The following is a 22,136-nucleotide window of genomic DNA, read 5'->3' as shown; positions in this document are numbered from 1 at the left end:
GGGGCCACTTGACCCCAACCTCCCTCCTCTGTCCTGGGGGCAGAGAGACAGGGACATAGGGAGAGAGGGATCCGGGACAGGCTCTCGCCCCACTTCTCTGACAGTGCCTTTCAGCTCCATTTCCAAATCAGAGCAGCAGGAAACCAGCTGTCTTAGGGCACCACCTCCCTGCCCCTGTCTGGGCTTTCTGCAACCCTAAAATTGTACATATAAAACACATCAGTTACTGAATCACTGCCCAGAATTTGGAAATCTTCAGGTCATCCCAGACCTGCTGGTAACTGGGTGTGTGGTAACCAGGGTGACTGACACACTAGCGGTTTTTCCTCCTTGCTGCTTTCCCATGGCCTCCCTCCAGATTTGGCTCCAGAAGTCCTGGGTGAGGCCCAGGAATCTGCGTTGTGTTTTCAGGGGCTCAGGCAAAGGTGAGGTGCACTGGGCCACACTCCTCAGCATGACATTCGAGGGCTTCCACAATGTGGCCAGACCCGCCTTCCCATCCGTGTCTGGCTTTGCCCCCCCTTCCCCAGCACGCTGGAGCAGTGCCCAGTAGGAGCCCCGTGGGTGCCAAGGAATGAACGGATGACTAGGGCTGGTTGCCTCCCATTCCACACCTCAGCATCCTCACCTGCAGCCATGGGGCAAGTGAGCTGCGCTCAAAGGGCCTTTGCAGGACTCTGGAATGCCCTGTGTGTGGCGGGGGGGTACACCAGGGGCACCCTAGACAAATGTATACCTCACCCTCAGTCTCCCCCATCAGACTTTAGGATTTTAATAAAGGCACCAATGTCCCAGCAAACGCCCAGGCTTCTAAAAGGCCACCCTCACCTGAGGAGCTGCAGGGGTGGAACCTCACAGAGAGCTAAGGAAGAACAGCGGAGAGGGTGGCCGGGGAGCCACCTGCAACAGCAGCAGGGACACCGTGTTTGCCTGGCCCCCAGTCTAAGAAATCCTGATTGCGTGCGCACGAGTGTGTTAAGATCTAGATTCCTGTTTTTACTGAATCTGAATCTCACTGAAGGCAGCCTGGGAAGCTGCCTTTTAATAAAACCCCCCGGATAATTCGTTGATGGGATGAGGTAGTTTGACAAATACTAGGGACAGGTGGAAGACGACAGGCTCTGGCGACAGACCGCCCGGGTCTGAAACCTGCTGCACATCTGCAGGCGGGAGTCACCTCGGGCAAACGGTTTAAAGCGCCGGGGAGGGGGGGAGGGGGGGACGGGGGCCTCAGCGTCCTCATCTGAAAAATGGAACGATCCACACGCCGTCGCACCCACCGAAACGGGGGTCTCGCGATTTAACTCAGAGCAGTTTCAGAGTTCCGGACGTAACCTGGACCACCTGAGTCCAGGGGTATTTGATCGCTACTGTTACTGGGACCATCCGGCATTGAAATAAGGACAGAAAGGGACCGCAGGGTCCGGCTTCCCAGACGCCGCCTCGAGCTGGTCACCAAGGTCAGTTTTCGGAACTCCCCGCCCCCGCCCCCGCCCCCGCCCCAGGCCCGGTCCTCACCCGCTTCCTGCGCGCAGGGCAGGGGGTGATCGCGGAGACCACGAGCCTCGCCTCGCCTCACCCCAGGTCCCCGAGGGGCCGGCCCCGCTGGTGCCTCCCGGCCAGCGCGAGTCTGGGGGCGCGCGCCGGGGGTCCCCGGGGGCGCGCCCGCTACCCCCACCCCACCCCACCCCCACGCCCACGCCCACGCCCACGGGGTGACCCGGAGGCCGCTCGAGGCGCGGGGAGGGGCGGGCTCGGAGCAGCCCCCGATGATGGGGTCGGGGCGCCCCCGGGGGTCCCCGCGCGCGCGGGCTCCGCGACCTACCTGCGCGCCCCGGGTCCATTCGCCGCGCCGGCGCCCGAGCGGGAAGTGGGGGACCCCCGGGTGGCCCGTCCTGCCCGCGCCGCGCGGGGTTTTCCTGAGCGCCCGCCGGCCCGCCCCGGCTTCCTGCGCCCCGCCCCCGCCTCTGCCTCTGCCCCCGCCCCTGCCCCTGCCCCCGCCCCGCCCCGCCCCGCCCCTGCCCCGCGCGCGCCCTCTGCCGCCCGCCCCGCGCCCCGGCCGCGCCCCGGGACCCCTCGCCGCGCCCAGCGGAGGGGCAGGTGCAGCGGGGCTGGCGGCTGGCGGCTCTCCTCCACCCCCCCCGCCCCCCGCTCCTGCTAAGTGCCCCGGGGTGCCCGCCGCCGCCGAGTGTTTGCCGAGCGCCTCCCCTATGCCGGGCGCCGCAAGAATGCAGGCAGACAACCCTCCTGTCGGGCTCGTGCAGTCCCGCAGGCCCCGCTTGGGCTCCGCACCTACTCATCCCTTTGATCCGCACAGCCACCCTGCGAGGGAGCTAGATCACTAGCACTCATTTTACAGGTGGGGAAACTGAGGCACGGAGGGCAAACGTGCTGAGAATCACCCAGCAGGTGTGGGATTTGAGCCCAGGCGCCGTTGAGCACTCACCGCTGGACACCGTAAAAGCCCCCAAGGGAACCAGACGGTGGGGAAGAACACTAAGTGAATCAAGTATCTCAGGTCCCAAGAGGTCCCAAGAAGAAAGTAAAACAGAGAGAGGCCTTTAAGGCCAGTGGGGGTGGGACCGGAGGGGGGGGGCAGACAGTGGTTGAATGGTGTCCCTGATGCAAGGATATTTGAGCTGAACCCTAAGAGAGTATGGGGGAAGACAACAGAGAGGGGACAGCATGTGCAAAGGCCCTGGGGTGGCATGTGTGAGGAATTATCTGATAGCTGGCTGGAGAGCCTTGAGGGGAGAATGGAAAGAGGTGAGGTAAGAGATGTGCACACTCAGGCCAGGTAGCGCTGGAGACCCAGAGAGTGATTTGACCCCATCTTAGCCTGGTCTTAGAGTAGAGACAAAGTCCTCAGAGCTAAGGACAGCCCAGTGGAGTTGCTGTGGTGGAGGCGTGAGCCAGGGAAGCAGGGAAGCTTCTGGTGAGTTAGGATTGGCTTCCTGGGGGAGGGGACACAGTACCTGCATCCTCTTCCATTATTCTTCATGCACTCACTCTTTCTCGGCCCTGCTGCGGGCCTAACCCTGTGACAAGTGCTGAGGACACAGATATGAAGATATGAAATAAACATGGGCCCTGCTCTCTGAGACCAGATAACTCAAGTATGTGAGAGTAGACAGTAGACAGTCTCTGGGAGTCAGGGATGGCTTCCCGGAGGAGGTGGCCTCTGATGGCCCCCCGCAAAGGTCAGTGCAGGAGAGTGAGGGAAAAAGGAAAGGCATTCAGGCAGAGAGATCGGGGTTGAGGAAACACCTGGGGGTGAGAAAGCCTGTAATTATTCAGCATCTACGTGTTGGTGCCTCTGTGTGCCAGGCCCTGAGCTGGGGACTGGAGAGAGACCCATCGCCCACTTCCCTAGGCGGGGGGGGGGGGGGGGGGGGTCTGGCTGGGGCCCTGACAATCGAGAAACTCGAGAAGTTGGGTGTAATGAACACTTGGGCGGGCCTCCCCAGGCAGCAGGCAGAGCAGGCTCCGCAAGGAGAGGGAGCCTGACCAGACAGGCAGCCAATTCCAACAGGTCAGATGGGAATTCCGCATTTCACACGAATTCCGCGAATTCCGCAAAGAGCCACGGGGCGGCTACAGTCATTGCTTCACTGACGAAGGTTTATTCCTGCCTAGAAAAGCTTGCATACACATTCACACCCGTCCTTACACCCACTCACTCACATTCCCACTCACGTACTCACCCATCCACGCACACGCACCTGCACACGTTCATACTTATCCATGCACATTCGTCCAGCCATATGTTCTCAGACTTACACTCATCCACATGCTCCACGTGTTCACACTGATGCACACTCACACTGCCACCCGCATTCACACCCACACATGGGGACTTCAACTTGTGTATGACTGACCCTTGAACGACATGCGTGGGGGTTGGGGTGCTGACCCCTTGACAGTGGAAAATCCATGTATAACCTTTGCCCGAAAATGTAACTAGTAATAGCCTACTGTTGATGAGATGCCTTACTGACAACGTAAACAGTTGATTGCCCATATTTTGCATGTCCTATGTATCATATACTGTATTTTTACAAGAAAGTAAGCTAGAGGCGCATGGGTGGCTCAGTTGATTAAGTTTTTTTTATGATAGTCACACAGAGAGAGAGAGAGGCAGAGACACAGGCAGAGGGAGAAGCAGGCTCCATGCACCGGGAGCCCGACGTGGGATTCGATCCAGGGTCTCCAGGATCGCGCCCTGGGCCAAAAGCAGACACCAAACCGCTGCGCCACCCAGGGATCCCAGCATCTGATTCTTGATTTCAGCTCAGGTCATGATCTCAAAGTCATGAGATGGATCCCCAACTTGGGCTTCCCCACTTGGCATGGAGTCTGCTTGAGGTTCTTTCTCTCTCCCTCTGCCTCTTCCTCCTTCTCCTCACTTGGGTGTGCACACTCTCTCTTTCTCAAAATAAATGAGAGAGGGGGTGCCTCGGTGGCTCAGTTAGTTAAACCACTGCCTTTGGCTAAGGTCATGATCTCAAGGTCCTTGGATAGAGCCCCGAGTTGGGCTTCCTGCTCCATGGGGAGTCTACTTCTCCCTCTCCCTCTGCCCCCACTCGTTAGTCGTGTGCATGCTCTTCCTCTTTGTCTCAAATAAATAAAGTATTTTTAAAAATAATAAGAGAGAGTGAGCACACAAATGCATAATAACTTCTCTCCACCAATATAGCAACATGAACCCTGGAAGCCACTGATCTGTTTACTATCCCTACCCTCAGTGCTCAGCATGGAGCCCTACTCAGGGCTCAATCTCTTGCCCTTGAGTTCATGACCTGAGTCAAAACCAAGATTCTGATGCTCAACCAACTACACCATCAGGCACCCCAATAAATGCAATCTTTAAAGAAGGAATAAAGTAAGCTAGAGGATAGAAAATGTTAGAAAGTCACAAAGGAGAGAAAATACATTTACAGTACTGGACTATAGTTATTGAAAAAAATCCGCATGTAGGTGGACGCACACAGTTCCGACTGTGTTAGTCAAGGGTCAGCTCTACTTGTATGTGCCCACTCCCTTTACACACTCACACTCCTGCTCCCACACAGTTGGTGTTTGAACCCGGGCAGTAGAGCGCTGACACCACCAAGCTTCCCCTTGTACAGATGAAATTTCTTTTGCCCCATGTTGGTGTCTCACACGGAGACATGGGTCTCCCTTTGGGAATGGGGAGCCTGCACTGTCTGCCCTCCCTGACTCCTAAACCGGCCCCCACCCTCACTCTGCCACCAGACCACCTGCGTCCACACACCAAGTCCACTACTTAACCGACTGTGGGACTTTGGGACTTTGGGTAAGGGCTGGGGGGTCACTGTCGCTGTGCCTTGGCTTTCACATGCACAAAGTGGGATCATGGAGGGTGGAATGCCAGGCACAGGGCTTGCAACAGTGCCTGGTGCCCAGCACATAGTAGGTGCACAGCGAATGGTAATCATTGTTCTTATCAGAACAAAGATCAGAGGGATGCCTCGGTGGCTCAGCGGTTGAGTGTCTGCCTTTGGCCCAGAGCATGATCCCAGAGACCCAGGATCGAGTCCCACGTTGGGCTCCCTGCATGGAGCCTGCTTCTCCCTCTGCCTGGGTCTCTGCCTCTCTCTCTTTCTGTGTCTCTCATGAATAAATAAAATCTTAAAAAAAAAAAAAAAAAGATCAGAAAGAGACCTTTCCCTCGGGCTGTTTGCTTGGTTGTAAATTGAGGGTGAGGACAGTTACTAGAGAGACGGGGAACGGCAGAGCCATGTGGTCCAATGAGAAGACTTTGGAGAAGCCAGGGGAAGGGAACACAGGAATTCTCTGTGCTCTTCTTGCTATCTTTCTATAAATCCAAAATGATGTCAAAATAGAAGTTAAGGAGAACGGGGCATTGTCCTGAGGCCCCATAGGCAGTAAATGTGAACTCTGTCATCTCGAATACAGTTTCAGTATTCAAATTTACCTGCCCATGCTGTCCAGAACTGATCAGTGGCTGCTCTGTGTCAGGCATGGGAAGGGAGCCCGGAGGCCCCCAAATAATAAAAATTCAGTCCCCTTAACCCAGGGGGTTCCCAGGGTGCTTCCATATAAGTTCAGCTCACATGACATCATAACAGATTTGTTTTAAGCCTTTAAAAAAGTAATGAGGGGATCCCTGGGTGGCGCAGCGGTTTAGCGCCTGCCTTTGGCCCAGGGCGCGATCCTGGAGACCCGGGATCGAATTCCGCGTCGGGCTCCCGGTGCATGGAGCCTGCTTCTCCCTCTGCCTATGTCTCTGCCTCTCTCTCTCTCACTGTGTGCCTATCATTAAGAAAAAAAACAAAAAACAAAAAACCAAACTTAAAAAAAAAAAAAAGTAATGAAAATAAAATCGCTTGACAACAGGTGTCGATTTACAGAAAAATGGGTAGTACAGAGAGCTCCCGTACACCCCCTCCCCTGAGCATGATTTCCCCCATTAGGCACGTCTTGCCTTAATGTGGTATATTTGTTAAAGTCAGTGACCCACATTTATACATTATGATTAACTCAAGTCTGCAGTTTGCTTACATTATGGTTCATTCGGAGATAGTTTGGACAAAATTACATTTTGACAAATGCACAATGATTTGTATCCACCAACGCAGCAACAGTGAACCCTGGAAGCCACTGATCTATTTTACTGTCCCTATAGTTTACCCTTTTTCAGAATGTTATATAGGTGTTTGCAGGCTGCAGACAGTCTCTTAAGACTGGTTTCTGTCACTTAGCCATATTATTTTAGGATTCCTGTGTCCTTTTATGGCTCGTAGCGCTTTCTTTTTTTTTCTTTCTTTTTTTTTTTTTTTAGTGAATTCCATCATCTGGATATACCACAGGTTTTTTTTTTTAATTTATTTATTTATGATAGCACACACACACACAGAGAGAGAGAGAGAGAGAGGCAGAGACACAGGCACAGGGAGAAGCAGGCTCCATGCACCGGGAGCCCGATGTGGGACTCGATCCCGGGACTCCAGGATCACGCCCTGGGCCAAAGGCAGGCGCCAAACCGCTGCGCCACCCAGGGATCCCTATACCACAGTTTATTGATTCACTTATTACAGGGCTCCTCAATTGCTTTCAGTTTGGGGCAATTAGAAATAAAACCGTTAGGGATCCGAATCAGGCATCAGGCTCCTTACATGGAACCTACTTCTCCCTCTGCCTGTGTCTCTGCCTGTCTCTGTGTGTGTGTGTGTGTGTGTGTGTGTGTGTGTGTGTGTGTCCCTCATGAATAAATAAATAAAATCTTTAAAAAAAATTTTTTTAAAAAGGAATAAAGCTGCCATAAGCACTTGTGTGCAAGTTTTGCATGGGCATGTTTTCAACTCCTTTGGGTAAATACTGATGGAGTCCCATTGCTGGATCATATGGTCAGAGAACATTCCGTTTTATAAGAAACTTTCAAACACTCTTCCAAAGTGTCTGTAGCCTTTCACATTCTCACCAGCAATCAGTGAGAGTTCCTGCATGTTTGCATTCTTGCCAGCACTTGGTATCATCAGCATTCTTGGATCTTAGCCAGTCTGGTAGATGTGTAATGGTATATATCATTGTTATTTTAATTTACAATTCCCTAAAGGACATATTATGTTGAGCATCTTGTTATATGTTTATTTGCCATCTCTTAGGGCACTGATTTTAGAGTTTTCATGATTTCTAATATCTACGTTCTTTTTTTTTTTTTTTAAGATTTTATTTACTTATTCATGAGAGACACAGACAGAGAGAGAGGCAGAGGGAGAAGCAGGCTCCATGCTCCATGCAGGGAGCCTGATACGAGACTCGATCCCAGGTCTCCAGGATCACACCCTGGGCTGCAGGCAGCACTAAACCGCTGAGCCACCCAGGCTGCCCTAATATCTATGTTCAATGCTATAGATTTCCCTTGAAGCACTTCTTTTATCACACCTCACAAATTTTGAGAAGTTATGTTTTTTTTTTTTTTTTTTTTTTTAATGATAGTCACAGAGAGAGAGAGAGAGAGAGAGAGGCAGAGACACAGGCAGAGGGAGAAGCAGGCTCCATGCACCAGGAGCCTGATGTGGGATTTGATCCCGGGTCTCCAGGATCGCGCCCTGGGCCAAAGGCAGGCGCCAAACCGCTACGCCACCCAGGGATCCCGAGAAGTTATGTTTTTATTTTGTTTATTTAAAAATACTTTTTAAATTTCCCCTGTGATTTCTTCTTTGATCTATGTGTTATTTAGAAATGTGCTTGTATTCTCCAAATATTTTGGGATTTTCCAGCTCTCTTTCTACTTGTTTTAAGGGGGGTGGGAGCAAAGGGAGAGGGAGAGAGAGAATCCTGAGCAGGCTCCACACCCAGCATGGAGCCTGATGTGGGGCTCAAGCTCAGGATGCTGAGATCATGACCTGAGGCAAAATCAAGAGTTGAACAACTAACCAACAGAGCTACCCAGTGCCATGCTCTCTTTCTGTTTCTCATTTCTGGTTACTTCTGTTGTAGACTAAGTATATACTTTATATGATTTCTAATCTTTTAAATTTGTTGAAGTTTGTTTTATGGTCCAGAATGTGGCCTGCCTTGGTGAATGTTCCATGTGAGCTTGAGATGAAAGTATAATCTTCTGTGGTTAAATGAAGTATTCTGTGAATGCAGTTAGATCCAATTGATGATAGTGCTGTTTGATTTGGCCATAATACTTACTGATTTTTGCTTAATGGATCTGTCAGTTACTGAAAGAGGGGTTGAAGTCTCCAACCTCCAATATTATTAGTATCCAATGGGTATTAGTATTACCCAAGTAATAGTGGATTTGTCTATTTCTCCTTACAGATCTATCAGTTTTTGCCTTATGTATTTTGTCACTCAGTTGTTAGATGCATTCGCATTAAGGATTGTTATGTGTTTTTGGAGAATGGACCCTTTTATTAATATCCCATTTTATCCCTGCCGATATTCTTTGTTTTGAAGTCTGCTTTATCTGAAGTTAATATTGCTACAGCTTTCTTTTGATTAATGTTAGCATGGATATAGCTTTCTTTATTCCATTAGTTTTCATCTCAGTGAATGTATCCATTTGAAATTGGTTTCTTATGGACAAAGTGCAGTTGGATCTTGTTTTTTAATCTACTCTGACAGTCTCTGTATTTTAGTTGATGTATTTAGTCCATTCACATTTACAGTGCTTATCTATATAACTGGGCTAATATCTACCATATTGAAAACTTATTTCATAAGTTTCATATTCATTGCACTTATATCTTGTTTCTTAAAAAATAGTGCTTTTCTGCTTTCTCTGGTCTTCACTGAACATTTTATATGATTACATTTTCTCTCCTCCCTTAATCATATCAATTATACTTATTTTTTACAAACTTTAATGGTTGTCATAGAATTTGCAATATATATTTACAACTTTATCTAAATTCACTTTCAAACAAGGCTATATTGTGTTACAAGTAGTACAGGTACCTTCTAACAAAGTGTTCCCAATACCTTCCTCCAATCCCCTGTAACATTGTTGCCAATTATTTCACTTATCCATATGTTATAGTCACCTGATACTATTATTACTTTGAATAGTTATCTATTAGGTCGATTAAGATTTTTTTACGATTTAATTTTTAATTTTCCTTAATTTATTTCTTCTCTGACACTCTTCTTTATGTAGATCTGAGTTTCTGGCATTATTTTATTTCTCTCCAAAGAACTTCTTTTAACATTTCTTGGAAGGTACATCTATTGGCAACAGATTTCCTTGGTTTTTGTTTGTTTGAGAAAGTCTTTACCTCTTCTTCACTTTTGAGAGATAATTTTACTAGATGCTGAATTCCAGGTTGGTGGTTTTTTCCTTCAATACTTAAATTTTTCACTCCATTCTCCTTTTGCTTGACTGGTTTTGACAAGAAGTCTATTTCTTTATTGATAAGAATTTTTTTCTTCCTCATTTCCTCCTTTCAAGATATTTTCTTTGCCTTTGGTTTTCTGTAGTTTGAATATGATATGCCTAAATACAGATCCTTTGATATTTATCTTGCTTGGTGTTCTTTAAGCTTCCTGGATCTGTTATTTAGTATTTGTCATTAATTTGGAAATTTTTCAGCCATTATCACTTCAAATATTTCTTCTGTTCCTTTCTCATTTTCTCCTCCTTCTGGTTTTTCCATTATGCATATGCTGTACCTTTTGTGATTGTCCCACAGTTCTTGAATATTTTGTTCCTCTTTCTTTTTTTCTATTCTTTTCTCTCTCTAGATATCAGTTTGGAAAATTTCTGTTGAAACACCCTCAGGCTCACTGGGCTGTGTCCAGTCAACTTATGTGTCCACCAAGGCTAGTATTCATATCCAGTATAGCATGTGTTTTTTCCTAACATTCCTTTCTGATTCTTTCTTACAGTGTCAATTTCTCTGCTTGCATGTTGTCTACTTTTTCTGTGAGGTCCTTTAACATGTTAATTGGTAGTTACTTTTAATTTCTTCCTGTTTGATAAGTCTTGAATTTTGAACCATAACTGAGTTTGGTTCCTATGGTTGCTTTATCTTTTCAGACTGTGTTTTTTCTTGCCTTTTAGCATATCTTGTAAATTTTTCTTGAAAGCCAGGCACGATATGTTGCATAATATGAACTGAGATAATTAGGCTGCCAATGTGAGGTTTCATGTTAATCTGTCTAGGAGCTGGGCTGTGTTTAATATTTGCGGTAGCTATAGATGCCAGAGGCTTTAGTTTTCTCTAGTTTCCTCTTTTTTTTTCTTTTTTTTTAACCCTCTGTGGTCTTGGGGTTTTACTAAGAATTCCTTCTTAAATAGAATGCCTGTCTTTCAGTTCTCTCAAAGTCGTGCTTCACTGTTATACCGGAGCCCTGTCGATGTGGCAGTGAGGTGTTGGAGAGGAGAAGCCATCTGTAATAACATAATTAAATCTCAATTTTCAGTACACCTGGGTGGCTCAGCGGTTGATTGCCTGCCTTCGGCCCAGGGCATGATCCTGGAGACCCGGGATCGAGTCCCACATCGGGCTCCCTGCATGGAGCCTGCTTCTCCCTCTGCCTGTGTCTCTGCCTCTCTCTCTGTGTCTCTCATGAATAAATAAATACATAATCTCAAAAAAAAACAAAAAAAAACTCAGTTTTCTAGTGGGTGTGAGTTCCTGGTCTGTGACCTGCAGAAGCATTTCCTAGACTTTTTTTCTTGCTTTACTAGACACAGCAAGGCTAACTGGGTCTAGAATTGACCTAATTTCCCTTCCCTCAACTCAGATGTGCCTCTGAAAAGTAGTTCCCTTACAGGGCAGTCCTTTGTTATGGAGAATGCTTTCTTCGTATTTCAGAATGGTTACTTGCCCCCACCCCCCACTCTAATGTGTGAGGGAATTTTTTTTCCCCCTCTAATAGTAACTGTGAGAATGTGGTAGGCTCCTCGAGGTAAAATTTATGAAAGTATGGGATCCTCCTGGGACCCCTAAGTGGCTCAGTCGTTGAGCATCTGCCTCTGGCTCATGTCATAATCACGGGGTCTTGGGATCGAGTCCCGCATCAGGCTCCTTGCGGAGAGCCTGTTTCCCCCTCTACCTATGTCTCTACCTTTCTCTGTGTCTCTCATGAATAAATAAATACAGTCTTTAAAAAAAACAAAACAAAACAAAACAAAAACTTATGTGGTCCTCTTAAGGCTGGGCCCCAGTTTTCATCTCCTAAGCTGGTTCACTCTCAGCCTCCTGCAATTTATCAAATTATCACTTAAGGGCAGCCCTGATGGTGCAGCGGTTTAGCACCGCCAGCAGCCCGGGGTGTGATCCTGGAGTCCTGGGATCGAATCCCACATCGGGCTCCCTGCATGGAGCCTGCTTCTCCCTCTGCCTGTGTCTCTGCCTCTCTCTCTCTCTCTGTGTGTCTCTCATGAAAAAATAAATAAAATCTTAAAAAAAAAAACACAAATTATCACTTAACTATTTCTACCAGTTATTAGTTTTTGTGCTTTCTGCATCCAGTAAGCTGATCTTAGCTGTGAATCTCTGTGTTCACCTTGTCTCTCCAGATTTTGGGATGGCACCATGCCCTGTGGCCTCCATTCCTTGAAAGGTCTAAGAAAAGTCCTCAATCTTCACTTTGTTTAGCCTTTCTCTTGTTGTGGGAATGGCAATGATGACTTTCAAGCTCTTTCCATGCCGGAGCTGAAATTCCAAGTCCTGTCTTAGACTTGGAGCTTCAGGTGTCTTGGACTTGGACAGACAACTATGTTTTAAACCTAATTGTCAGGATCCCTGGGTGGTGCAGCGGTTTAGCGCCTGCCTTTGGCCCAGGGCGCGATCCTGGAGACCCGGGATTGAATCCCACGTCAGGCTCCCCGTGCATGGAGCCTGCTTCTCCCTCTGCCTATGTCTCTGCCTCTCTCTCTCTCTCTCTCTCTCTCTGTGTGTGTGACTATCATAAATTAAAAAAAAAACACACACACACACACACACAAAACCTAGTTGTCTTAGTTTGTTTTCCTCAGAAGCAGACTCTGAGATTAGGATTCTAATGCAAGCAGCTTACCTGGTCAGTGGTCCCAGGAAAACCAAAAGAGGTATGGGAAAGTACACCTGGGAAGGGAAAGAGGGAACAGAGTTTGCATCGCTGCGCAGGTAATCTCTGTGGTCAACTAAGTCTCAGCTCTGCTGCAGAACTCTGGGAGATAAGGGGAGAACATGGCCCAGAAAGTCATCTCACTAAAGGGGAGAGATCTGGGGTATTTATACACCTACTCCTCTCAGTGGTTGGCTCAGAGCTGTGGGGGTGGAAGTGGGACAGGGAGGATGGGAAGGGGAGCAGAGCCAGGCTCCAACCACTTGGAGACAAGCCCTCAAGCAAAGAGCTGCTTGCAGTGGAGGTTGGAAGCTAGGAGATGGCAAAGCTGATGAGTTACGTGAAAAGAGTAAACGCAGCAGGGTTGCCCTGCCTCTAAAATGAGGAGTGACTTCCTTTTCTGAGCAAAATCCACTCTGATTCTCCTAAAAGCAAAATGGTATAAGTTTTAGGATCTGAAGAGAAAAAGCATTTCAAAGAATTTGTCAGCTGTCCTCTTAATTCTCCATCCAGTGCTTTACGGTCTGTTCTTTGTTTTCATTTTTTTTTTGGGGGGGCTGTGTTTTTGTTTCTGTTTTTAGCTCTCTGTCATTGGTAGGTAGATGTGGCATTGAAACATGTCCAATTATTTACCCTCTCACAAAAAGAAGGGGTCTAATTCCCCTCTCCTACATATGACCTGGCCTCAGTAGGTCTCTTCTAATGAATAAGATCTAGTAGAAATGATGCAGTGACTTCTAAGATTACGCTTAAAAAGGAGAAACAGCATCCATTTGGAATTCTTTCTCTCTCTCTTTCTCCTTCCATTCTCCTCTACTTCCCTCCATCCCTCCCTCTCTCCCTCCCTCTCTTTCTCTCAACTCACACCTTGGGATCCCTGAGCTGACATGCAGGAAGTCCATCTACACTGGAGAGAGCACATGGACAGTCCATGTAGAGACAGAGAGAGAAGCCCAAGAAGCCCCAGCTGTTGGGAGCTTTCCAGCCCAGGTCTAGATGTGAGATGAGTGAGCCATCAAATGGTCAGCTCCAGCCTGTAGTTCCAGAGTCATCCCAGCTGACACCAAAGGGAACAGAGATGAATCAATCTCACTGAACTCCAACAAAATCACAAAATCATACATAAAATAAACATTGGTAGTGTTTTAACCTGTCACCAAGTAGCAGAGACAAGCTGTCCCACTGAACCCTGCCAGATTACAGATTCATGAGCCAAAAAAAAAAAAAAAAAAAAAAAAAAATGCCACTAAGTTTGGGGATAGTTTGTTATGCAGTCATAGTATACCTTGAATTACTGTATAACCATGATACTCACCTCCCACATTCTTTCTTGCCAACAGAACCCAGACCTTATCTGGGGGCAGTGCAGTACACTGAGTGAGGCAATGGATGGTGATTTGTTTTGGCCAATCATGGCAATCCTATTCCAGATTCCCCCTCCTTTGTTCTAGGAGTAGCTGAATGATCCAGTTCTGCCAATGAAATACAAATGTAAGTCCACGGGGGTCAGGGATTGGGGTGAGGATGCCTCTGGGAAAATTTTAATATTCCTAATAGAGGTGGTCTTCCTGCTGTGACCACAGAAACTCTGTCACCATGGCAAAAGGCCAAGACAACTGCATTGTGCGAGCCCTGACATCTATGAACAACTGGACACCAGCAACAGCCAGTATCTGGAATTCTTGTAAGGTAAGAAATATTTCCCTGACATCTTTGAGCACATGAATCACACCAGCTGTGGTCAACCTCCAGTCTCCGATTAATGGGAGAAACTTGAGCCTCTGTTTATGCTTCTGTTGCTTGGATTTGGAGGGAGGGGGTTGTTTTGTTTTGTTGCAGTTTAACAGAACAGACCCAGTGAGATTATTTCAAGAGTTAGAGCCATCTGAAACCTATGTGCTAGTGTGGCTCCCTCAGTTTTGGCAGGTGAAGACAGAGGGATAGCCAACAACCCTGAGCCAAGCTCTGTGGACAAAGCCAACACGCTGTGTCAAAGAAGCTGAGAGTTGATCCTTTCCGCTATCCCCCTTGGGGCAGAATGATATCCAATCATATCACAGGTAAGGCAGTCTCCATAAATATGAGACTGTTTAGAGAAAGAACGACGATGGTGATGATGATGACAGTGGTGATGATGGCGGTGGTGATGATGGTGTTAATGACGGTAATGACAATGATGATGGTGGTGATGATGGTGATGGTGGTGATGATGGTGATGATGATGGTGATGTTGGGTATGTGGAGGATGTTGTGACATGGTGGTGGAGATGCTGATGTCGACATGACAGTGGGGATGATAATGGTGCTGGTGCCAATGACAGGAAGGAGCTAAGAGCTAATACTTGTATCCTAGTGTGGCACTGTGTACCAGACCCTGTTTTAGGCTAATATGCTAATTACAAAAACTCTAGGAGTTGGGTACTATTATTAGCTCCTTTTTACAGATCAGAAAATAGGCACAGAAAGGATAACTTGCTCAAGATCTCACTGCTGTGAGTACTGAGCCAGCATGCATTTTCTCAGAAGAGAGAGGCTTTTCCCAGGAACATAACAGATACTACACACTCACTTCGCTTGTTGGAATGGTTATTATTTACCGTCTGGGAGGAATGTACATGAGGTATAGTGTTTCTGGTTAAAGAACAATAGACTCCTGCTTACTTACTTATCTCATCGATTTCCTGGGGGAAAGGGAAGAAGTCTTGAATTACTACCCTGTTCTCAGAATGTCTTCTTCCAGGCCACTGCTGACTCATCTGTCGAAGTTCACAAAGTTGAATCTCTCTTTCTCTCTCTCTCTGAATCTCTTAGTTAAGAATCCCTTAACTAAATTAATCCCTATTAATTTAGTTAATAGCTCCCCATTGCTTAAGGGTTAAATCAGAGTTTCTCAATCTCGGCCCAATGACGTTTTTGAGTTGGATAACCCCTTGCCACGGGAGTCTGCCCTGTGCATTGTAGGGTGTTTAGCAGCATCATTGGCCCCTACTCACTGGATTCCAGAAACATTCTCCCAGTTGTGACAATCATAATGTCCCCAAACGTTGCCAAATAAATGCCCCCTTGTTGGGGTAGGGGGAGTAAAAGTGGCCCCCACTTTAGAACCACTCAGTTAAAGGAAACAGGCTTCTGACCTATAGAAAGTGACTTGACCACAGGTCTCAGAAGACCCTACCACCAGATAGATGGTGGGCTCCCCGTAGGGTGGGGTCCCAGCCTTACACCTGTTTATCTTCCCCTGAGGTGGATCTGTAGCTCATAGCAATGATGGCTCAAGAAATAGTGATCAAATTGGACATAATTAGATTGTGGTCAGGGATAAAACCATGCAAACAGAAAGCATGGGGAGTACAGCGTATGGGGAGGGGGTCTCTGAAAGAGGTCCTGAGGGCATCTTTGAAGAGGAGACAACTGCAGTTGAATGCAGAAGAGCATTCTGATGGAGGTGGAAGGGAAGATGGCTTCTGAGTCACAATGGGCAGTGTGAACAAGGGTTAGAGGCCTACAGGTACAACCTGGGAAGCTGGGCTGAGGTAAGCAATGCAGCTTGGGCCATATTATAAAAGGTCTTGAACACCAGCCTCGGGTGAGTGGAGCATCAGTGAATTCCAAATCAAGGCATGAGAGGCCCAATGTTGGCTTTTGGAATGACCTCTCTCCCTGGGAGCTGTGTGGATGGTGAACCTGAGGGAGATGAAGCTGGCTGTCACAATAATTCAAGTGAGAGTTAGGGCCCAGTGGAGGGGAGAGCAAGTAGCAGCATCCTTCTATTTCCTTGTGAGTAAATTCTAATCCTTTCCAAGAGTGTAAAGGCAAATATAAAATATCCAGCCTCTAATAGGTGATTAATAATGTGTCTTTCTTCCCTGCCAGCTTTGCACCACTATTCCTGGGCTAGCTGTGGGCTTCCTTGTTTCCTCAGGCTGGGAAAGCATCCTCTTCCTTAAAGGCCTCATGTCTTTTCAAGTGGAGAATTCTCGAGCCCCAGACAGAGGATGTGTTTATAATTTTTGTTTGTTATTAGACGATGAGCATTTGGAGGCTATGACTTTGTCTTGTCCATTTATTCCTTGAACCAATGTTAAATGAGCACCTATTATGTGGCAGGCACTGTGCTTGTACTCCAAGCACCCACAGAGGGCCAGCTGAATGAATGAATGCATGAATGGATGAACAGTGAGGTGGTTGAGGGGTCTGAGCCCTGGAGAGATTCAGGGAGTTAACCATGACTTCCTGGCAGGAAGTAGCCAGGGAGAGCCTGAAGCCCGAAACTGAAAGAACATGGAAACAAGTTCTTGGCACAATGTGGCTCTACATTGGGTGCTTTTCTGTGAGGTTTTCAGTGTTCCCAGACCCATCAGCTGGCTTGGCTCTGCTTCTGCGGCTATTTGGCCAAAGGCGTGGGAGCTATGGATATGTTTGTAGTGGATGTGAGTGGCTTGTCTCCTCTCCCACACACACTTGTCGCCTTGTTGTAAGGCAATAGCGTGCTTGGTGTCTGGGGATCTACCCATCCTCAACTTTCCATCCTCATACATGCAAGGGACTCCAGCCTAGGATGGGGCCATGTGGTCCAGGCCTCTGTCATTCAGTGTTCGTGGTACCACTGACCATCAAGTCCACAAAGCTTGGTCAGGGGCAAGCATGTGACCTGAGTGCCCTCAGCGAGTGTCCAATCAGGGTGAACTTCAAGGTTTTGATGGGCTGTTTGGACAAGAACACGGATACCCTTTTGCACTGGATGTGAGTGTAGACAGTGTGGATTTTAACTTCGTTGCTGTTGGATGCCATCTTAAAACCACTAGGTGAGGTCCTTTCTATAAATGGAAACCCACAGAAGGGAGTCATGGGGTGGAGAAACAGAGGATGAAATTAGGTCCTGATGTTACTGTCTGAGCTTCTGGATCCAGCCAGGCCTGAAGCCAGCAAAATCTTGTACCCTATCTATGTTTTGGTTATTTTCTCAAGCCAGTCTGTTGGATTTTCAATCTTAACTCTGATAGTGCTCTGCTAGGTGCTCAGCCTGTGGTGAAGAAATCTTGGTACTGGTTAGACTCCAGTGGAAGGACATATGGCAAACCTTTCATGGCACCATGGCAAGGCTGTCAACAAGGTGGCACCCTGCTCCTACCCTCTGGCTGTTTTGCAAAAAGAAGGCTGTAGAGCACCAGATCCTTTGAACAGCAGACAAGCCCATGTGTGTGCATTCCTAGAGTATATTTCTTAAAAGGAGTGGCCTTCTGGGTCCAGACTTTCTTCTTGGGTCTTCTCATAGACTCTGGCACAATCAGTGCTTCTTCATCTAGGTGACATCCTCCACAGGTCCTTTAGTACTGCCCATGTCTTTAACTCAGCTTACCCCTGGCTGGTTCTTCTACCTTCTTGTCTCAGGACACTTGAAGATGCTTCTGGAAATGCCGTTCCTTCAGACTGAATTCAGCCTTGTTGCTCTCAATTCTTGGAAATTTACCATGTGCCCAGTGCCATGTAATCAATTATCTCAATGAATCTTTGAACAACCCTGTATATTCCATTCTATAGTTGAGGAAACTGAGGCCTGGAGAGGTTAAGTAACTTGCCCAAGGTCTCACAGCTAGCAAGTGAAGAAAGCAGATCACACCCTGTATCTCCCCTACTCCACAGCCTGTGCCTTTAACCACTGCCATATTTCCTCTCTGGGATTCTTGCCTCGAGGGCAGGACCCAGACCAAAATGTGTCAATGTCCTAACCTGTGACCTCTTTTTCCCACCACAGTGGATGCTGTCAATGGCTCACCCATACCCTCTTAGCACTTACCAGCCCAACTTCTGGCTGCCGGCACCAGCGACTCTGCCCAAGGACATTCTCTGGACTCAGGAGACAGCTTAGCCTGTGCAGAGGACAAGCAGAAGTGTCAGAGTTAGAGCTCACAGAGCAGGTCTCAGTCAATGGTGATTTGGAATTGGAGTTGCTCAGTCTCCTTGCTTCTCAAGGCACGTGGCAGGGACAACTTAAAGGCATGCTCTGCAGTCTCCCAGAGGTTCCAGAGAGGTGGAGCCCTGGTCCCCCAGCATTAACTTGCTCATGAATGATCCCTCACTGGCTCTGCTTCCTCCCCACTCTCTCACAGTGCTTTCTGGGCCTCCTTCACATGGAAATTGTGCTCCAGTCCCTGTCTCAGGAACTTCTGGGGCTACCTAACCTAAGTCAGCTACTTCCTGTAGCATCCTTAATATTCCTCCAATGAACCACCCTCCCTGGATCTCAGTCAATATGAATGAGGTAGAATTGACTCTACCCTGGTCCAAAAATGGACAAGTGACTCAGGAGTGGCCAATCAGAACACTGTGGTCCCTTACCCTTAGTGAATTGGTAAGAGACAGGCATGTGACTCATTGGAGCCAATGAGACTCTGGGGCTGCTGAAATAGAAAGCCACCTGTCCTTTCCACAGGTGTCTCACCTGAACCACTTGGAGGATATGGGGCTGGAGCTCTGACAGCCATCTTGCTTGAAAGATGCAAATCCCTTGAAAGTAGCTTTACTACTCTACTTTAAGCTCTACCACATGTCTTGTTCTGGCCAATGGGATGTTAGCAGATGTGATGGGAGGCAGAAGCTTGAGAGTCACTTCCATAATTGGCCTTATTTGCATTTCTGCCATTGCCATGAGGACACCTTAAAGCTAGGTTCACCCACAGGGTAAGAGATAATGTGGAGCAGAGTTGCCTCAAACTGCCAAGCCGAGGTCAGGCCAGACTATGCCCAGACATGAAAGAGCCCAGCCAAGATCAGCAGAGCCACCTGGCCAACCATTGCAACATGAGCAATAAATGGTTCTGTTACAGGCCACTGAGGGCTTTTGGCAGCATTACTGTAGCAGTAGGTAATTGATGCAATTCTTAATTAGAAAGTTGAAGCCATATAGAAAAGCTTAAAAAATTAAGTTAAAATCACCTGAAATCTCAGAGGTAGCCCCTGGTGACATTTTGGTGAACATTTCTCCACATGCATGGGCACGTACACCATAGACACCTCCATACACACTCACAGTCAGAGAATTAATATAACTTTGGCAAGATGCGGGAGGGTTCTGGAGCAAAGGACAAAGATAAGGATATTATGTCATCCTCAAAAACACAGTTGTTGCCTCAACACATCTGGGAGGAAGTAACAATGATGAAAGGATTAGCATTGGGTGTGTAGAGAAGAAAACTGAAAGGCTTAGGTCTTAGGGTGGTTGAAGGAGGTTATAAAAACATGATGGTTAAGAAATCAGAGATACACAAGACAATAAAATAAGCAGGAATGGGAAGGTTCTTGGAAAAGAATCAGGGTGGTTTATTTAATACTCTGTCATCCTGAACCCCAAGGTTTATTCATTTATTTATTCAGTGAACATTTATTGATGCCTGTTATGAGTCATCACATCCCAGAAACTAAGGACTGCAAAGGTGAATGAGATATGGTGCCTGAACCCCAGGGAATTTGTGGTCAGCTGAAGGATAGAGTCACCAGGTAATCAATTAGAGTACAATATGATACCAGTTCTGAGAAGAAAGCATGCAAACAGAGAACATTTTCTAGAGAAAGGCCAACCAAGTGGGCATCTGATGGATGAATAGTTCTCCAGTTTGAGGGTGAGTAGGATGAGGTGGGGAGAGTGACCCAAGGGAAGGAACAAAATTTGTAAAGGTTTGCAGTTAAGACTGATCACTGGGTATTTGATATGAAATCAGGGAAGGGGATCCCTGGGTGGCACAGCGGTTTAGCACCTGCCTTTGGCCCAGGGCCCGATCCTGGGGACCTGGGATCGAATCCCACGTTGGGCTCCCGGTGCATGGAGCCTGCTTCTCCCTCTGCCTGTGTCTCTGCCTCTCTCTCTGTGTGACTATCACAAATAAATTTAAAAAAAAAATAAATAAATAAATAAATAAAACATTAAAAAAAAAAAAAAAAAAGAAAAAGAAATCAGGGAAGAACAGGGTCCAGGGAGAATAACAAGACAGGTAGAAAAGAAGCAAGTTCTGATCCAGGAGAATAGTAACTTTTAAATATTTTTGATTATAGCCCACGGTAAGAAATGCATTTTCTGTTTTGGCCCTGTACAATCATATACACATACACGTGTGTGTGTGTGTGTGTGTGTGTGTGTGTGTGTGTATCTAAAGCAAAGGTCAGCAAAGGAATATTTCACCCTGTAACATGGCATTCATTCTGATGTTTGTTTTAAAATATTGGTCAGGGGTGAATTAAGCTGATCACAAAATAGTCTACATCTATGATTTCTTTCCTATAAAATCCTATAACAGGAAAAACTAATCTCTAGTGGTATAAATGACATCATTGGCTGCCTGGGGTGCAGACTGGGTGGGGCAAGATTAACTGCAAAGAAGTGAAAGAGAACTTTCTCAAGAGATGGAAATTTTCTATATCTTGATTGAGGTGGTGGTTACATGGGGGCATGCATCTGTCAAAAACAAATGCATAAAAATAAATGTATGTGAGGGAACTTTCTCGGGTGGTGTTGATGTTATATATCTTGATAAGGGATTTGCATTGCACAGGTGAATGCATTTGTCAAAACTCTCCAAATAGTTCACTTAAGATTTGTGCACTTCATTGTGTGCAAATTCTACATCAGAAAGAAAAAAAACTGTGGACAAAAATTGAACTGTAGTTGATGAGATACATGCTGAAGTGTTAGGAGGAAGTACTGTGGTGTCTGCAAGTCACTACTTTGAAATTGATAGAGTGATGGAAAGTTTGACAGACATGATAAAGAAAATATAATAAAAATACTAACGCACGTAAAGACAACTCAATGAAGGAAGACTAGCCTTTTCGATACACGATGCTGGAATAACTGGATATCCACCTACAAAAGAATGAAACTGGGTCCCTACCTCACATCATATATAAAAATTAACTCAAAATGGATCAAGGACCTCTAGCTAAAATATAAAACTCTTAGGAGAAGATGTAGATGTAAATTTTCCTGGCCTTGGATTATGCAATGGTTTCTTATTTACGACACACAAAAAAATACAACCAGCAAAAGAAAAAAATAAGGAATCCTGACATCATCAAATTGAAAAGCTTTTGTGGCTTAGAGGACTCCATCAAGGCAGTGGAAAGACAATCCACAGAATCGAAGAACATCTTTGCCGATCATATATCTGATAAGAGACTTGTCTCTCCAATATGTAAGCAACAATTACACTTCAGTGATAACAATACAGATGATCCAATTTTAAAATAGCAAAGGATCTGAACAGACAGTTCTCCAAAAAAGATACACAAATGGCCTACAAGCAAATGAAAAAATACTCGTCATCAGGAAGATGCAAATAAAAACCAGCAGGAGATACTGTTTTGTAGCCACCAGGGCAGCTATTATCAAAAAGACAGAGAAATGCAAATGTTGGTGAGAACATAGAGAAATTGCAACCTTGTATGCAGCTGATGGGGATGTAAATGGTGCAACCACTTTGGAAAACAGGCAGGTGGTTTAGGATTCAACAATTTCATTCCTAGGCTCATAAAGCAAGAGAAATTAAAGTAGGTGTCCGTATGAAAACTTGTACACAAATGTTCCCAGCAGT

The 22,136-nt window shown here is 46.6% G+C and overlaps 1 protein-coding gene and 2 long non-coding RNA genes across 7 annotated transcripts in view; 1 reads left to right on the top strand and 2 right to left on the bottom strand.

Moving 5' to 3' along the window:
- Positions 1–1,961, bottom strand: part of IL4R (interleukin 4 receptor) — a 39,021-nt gene extending 37,060 nt beyond the window's left edge. For both annotated transcript variants that reach the window (XM_077907105.1, XM_077907104.1), the window contains exon 1: positions 1,826–1,961. The gene's annotated coding sequence lies outside the window, so the exon portion shown is untranslated. The remainder of the gene's footprint in view (positions 1–1,825) is intronic.
- Positions 1,962–4,124: 2,163 nt separating this feature from the next.
- The window catches only part of LOC144319260 (uncharacterized), a 23,171-nt gene continuing 5,159 nt past the window's right edge, over positions 4,125–22,136 (bottom strand). Inside the window, exons 3-6 of one of the 2 annotated variants that reach the window (XR_013385148.1) lie at positions 19,489–19,691; positions 18,350–18,422; positions 13,868–14,024; positions 4,125–6,297 (exon numbers count right to left, since the gene is read on the bottom strand). This is a non-coding gene — a long non-coding RNA (uncharacterized LOC144319260). Of the gene's footprint in view, positions 6,298–12,453; positions 12,570–13,867; positions 14,025–18,349; positions 18,423–19,488; positions 19,692–22,136 lie in introns of those variants that run through there. The other variant, XR_013385149.1, reaches the window with a different exon arrangement.
- LOC144319259 (uncharacterized) overlaps positions 14,290–22,136 on the top strand; it is a 20,293-nt gene continuing 12,446 nt past the window's right edge. For 2 of the 3 annotated variants that reach the window (XR_013385145.1, XR_013385147.1), the window contains exon 1: positions 14,643–14,716. This is a non-coding gene — a long non-coding RNA (uncharacterized LOC144319259). Of the gene's footprint in view, positions 14,613–14,642; positions 14,717–22,136 lie in introns of those variants that run through there. The other variant, XR_013385146.1, reaches the window with a different exon arrangement.

Source organism: Canis aureus, chromosome 8, assembly GCF_053574225.1.
Source record: "Canis aureus isolate CA01 chromosome 8, VMU_Caureus_v.1.0, whole genome shotgun sequence".
In the NCBI taxonomy this organism is placed as follows: Eukaryota; Metazoa; Chordata; class Mammalia; order Carnivora; family Canidae; genus Canis; species Canis aureus.
This window is presented reverse-complemented; position numbering and strand designations above follow the sequence as displayed.